Source organism: Aplysia californica, unplaced genomic scaffold (assembly GCF_000002075.1).
Source record: "Aplysia californica isolate F4 #8 unplaced genomic scaffold, AplCal3.0 scaffold00911, whole genome shotgun sequence".
In the NCBI taxonomy this organism is placed as follows: Eukaryota; Metazoa; Mollusca; class Gastropoda; order Aplysiida; family Aplysiidae; genus Aplysia; species Aplysia californica.
In genome coordinates, this window is record NW_004798181.1 from 208,764 (window position 1) to 212,510 (window position 3,747).

The window sequence follows — 3,747 nt, forward strand, 5'->3', positions numbered from 1 at the left end:
TGTGTTCTGGTACGTATTGTGTTAACTTCATAGATTCTGTTTCCCCTAGATCTAGGCCTAATAGAGACTCTGGGAAGTAGGAGTAGGAGAGGTTGGTGATCCTGGCTTTTTCTCAACTTAACTCGCGAGTGGTGTTGATAACAACAGATCTAGTTACCCTTACTATACTGTACAATTTTCCCATTTAGTAGATTAGATATCCAATGTTTCTATTTTATTTTGGGTGGGGGCTACAGTTGTTGGCATTATAATTTTAAATCAAGAGGTGATTTGTTCCTATTTTAAAGGATTGTAGGCTAGAATCTAGATCTAGAATCTAGATCTAGATCTAGATCTAGATTTCTAGATTCTAGAGATGTCAGTAAAAGTAAAAGTAAAGTAAAAAGCAAGAGCAGCATAGAGATCTACTTTAGATCTGTGCCTGTGTGACTACTTACTTGTGTGTTTTAAACTAGATCTAGATCTAGATATAGTCAGTAAAACTGCCTGTAAGTTCACTCAAACTGAAGACAGAGGAAGAAAACCAAGGGTCCCTAAGAGTTGAGAGCCAAAATCATAAATCATCCTAATTTATATCGATTCTATTATATTTTTCTATTTGTTTTTTTTTTCTTTGGTAGTTTAAACATTTATCAAGATGCCACGAAAGTGTTCTGTTGGTGGTTGTGACACTAATTTTGACAGTGAGCGAAAACAGAGGGATGCTTGTGAAAAAATCCCTGTGTACGGTTTCCCTGAGGATTACCAAGAATGTTGTGATTGGATCAAAGCTATTCCCAACAAGGAGAAAACTGTAAATAATGTCTCAAAATACATGGGTGTATGTGGCCGACACTGGCCTGAAGGTGTAAGGATGAAAAAACGAAACCGACATTTGGTCCCAGCAGTTCCCCCTTCCATTTTTCCTAACGTTAGAACATGTCAGCTACCACCAAAGCAACAGCCTGAACGGTCAGGAAATGCATTAAGCAAAGCAAGAAACCCGGATAGAGATGAGTTGGAGCACTTTCAGCACATCGACAGATTTTCTTCGTCGTCTAACTTTGTGCCATGTTTTAAATCCAGACTGGAAGAAAAGGGAAAGACAGCAGTCAAAGAGGATGAGGTGGTGCTACTGAGTGAGGGTAGAAATGGACCCATATTTGATTTTTCTATTATTTTTACTTTGCATAGAGTGAAAAAAATTGTAACAAAAGCAAGTTTTGAGGCCTATAAAGGCCTGAAGTGTGTGTCTGTGCCTTTCTTGCAAAACAGAACTCTTAGTACTTGGAGCCAGCTTCAGGAATTATTGAGATTTATTTCAGCCGATACCAGCGAAGAAAAAGACCAACACGTTAAGTTTTTAGAACGACAAATCGAGCTGTTAAACACTGCTAAGAATTCAAGATTATATTCACAAAGTGATTTGTGCCTTGCCCTTTCTTGGTGTTGTAGATCTCGAGCATTATATGCTGATTTGCGGAACGTTTTGAGGCTGCCTTCTGAGTCAACACTGAGAAATGTTACACGTTCAGCAAAAAGTGTTGAAAATGAAGTATTGTTTCACAAATTCTTCAGTGCTCAAGACAGACGGAGTTCGGCCTGCTTCTTAATTGTCGACGAGGTGTACGTCAAAGCATCTTTAGTTTATTCCGGTGGAGAGCTGTTCGGATACGCTGCTGATGCAGAAGGGAAGCTGGCCAATACATTACTTTGTGTAATGGTGAAATGCCCCTTTACTGGCAAGAAATTTATAGGAAAGATGGTTCCCTGTCATGCGCTCTCTTCGCGTTTCCAATATAATATTGTGTCAGAGCTAATTCAATAATTGGAGAAATCAGGTGCGACTGTTCTTGGTATTATAAATGACAACAGTAAGGTAAATCAGTCATATTTTAAATTGTTTCCTGGATTTACCGCTTCAACACCCTGGGTGGTTCCTTCTTTAAGCGATCCATCAAAGCCCCTTTTTCTTCTTTTTGACCCTGTTCATTTACTGAAGAACATTCGAAATAATTGGATCACAGACAAAACGAAAACTCTGTGTTTCCCCTCACATGGTTCTCAGAGCGGTGAAAGGAAAGAAGCAACATGGGCGTCGCTTGAAGAGTTGTACCAGCAAGAAGAAGGTGCTCTGGTCAAGCTCTCCAGGTTGAACAAAGTGTGTGTGCAGCCTTCCAACCAAGAAAAACAGAAGGTATCACTGGCACTGAAAGTTTTTTGCGATGAAACGAGAAGTGCTTTAGTGACATCGGCAGGAAGCACGGATCGATGGAAGGACACTGCATGCTTCATTACGCTTGTTCTGAAGTTGTGGAAGCTGTGGAACTGCAAGTCGCCAGCACAACATATCCATCTCCGTGACCCTGACAGAATCCCGTATGACACTGGGGTAAATGGTGAGAGGGCCAGAGTACTTTTAGAAGAGTGGGCAAATATTGCCCAGACAATGCGAGCAAGCGGCAGAGTCAGGGCCAAATCTTTAACTGCCGACACTGCCGATGCTTTGGCATGGACCTGTCGGGGCTTTTCTGCTTTAGCTCAGCACCTCATCACAACAACAGAGGCCTACCGTCACCAGTATGTCTGCTTTGGCGATTGGCAACAGGATGACCTGGAACACCACTTCGGCCATTTCAGGCGCTCCGCTGGGTGCAATTATTATATAACTGTGAGGGAAGTTTTTAGCATCCATGCCCTGGACAGAGCAAGGTTACTTTTGTCCCTAATTGACTTAAGTGAAGAGACCAATACTATCCACTCTTGTAGTTTGTGTGAAAAGCCATTTCCCCTGAAAGACCTCGAACTTATTGATGGTATGGCTGAGGATTTTTCCCCCAGCAAAATGTCTCCAGATGAGACTATGGCTATTTATTACATTGCTGGCTATGTAGCCCACCACCACCCAGAACTGTCTGGAACACTTACTGATTGTGACGACGAGATGAAGACATACTTCGATGCCATCAACCGTGGCGGTCTAACACGCCCTTCGGAGGAATGCCTTTACTTTGTGCTTTTGTCATATTATTTTTTTAAGAACTCAGACACCGTTTTTTGCCGGAGACGACTAGCCTGGATGCTGTCCTATTTCCAAAGTTTTTTCGGACTTGAATACGGTATGCCTGCCTGATATTAAGAGAATTGTGAACATTTTGATGAAGAGTTACGCAACCAAGTCCTCTCTTCAGGCCAGCACCTCAGCTTCAGGCAGCTCACAGAGAAAAGTGCTGAAGTTAACTTCCAAGTCAAACTGACTGTCTTCTGCATTTAATCATAATGTGAGTAAAAATTATTTGTTGTTATACTTACAGGCACTGAACCATTGATGTTTATTATCTCGATGTTGTTTCTGTTGGTTTCGAAACTTTAATGTTGATCACTTTGCTGCATTTATACAAAAACTACTTTGATCTGTTTGATCTGAGCTAAAAATGTGATTTAAATTCTTAGTTGCTTACTCTGCTCAGGTCTCAATGCACTCAAACCTTTCTGTTTTCCTTTGAATTTTATTAGGGTGCTTGGGCTGCTTTATTTAGTAACTCATCAAAGTGATTGCCTTTAACTAATTTAAATCCGTCACTTCAACAAGCTCCATTTAAGTCTTTGGGTTTATGAGAGAAAAACAAACACACCCACACAAACACACTTTAAAAAACACAACAAAAACGAATATTGAGTAGTTTTGGTTCCACTTTTCTGGGGGATAGAAAGAGAGAGAGGGAGAGAGAGAGAGAGAGAGAGCTCAGAGAGAGAGAGAGAGAGAGA

At 41.0% G+C, this 3,747-nt stretch overlaps 1 protein-coding gene across 2 annotated transcripts in view; it reads right to left on the reverse strand.

The window, feature by feature from the left end:
* LOC101864422 (cell division cycle protein 16 homolog) overlaps nucleotides 1-3,747 on the reverse strand; it is a 48,055-nt gene that overhangs the window by 42,155 nt on the left and 2,153 nt on the right. The gene's annotated exons all lie outside the window — the stretch shown is intronic.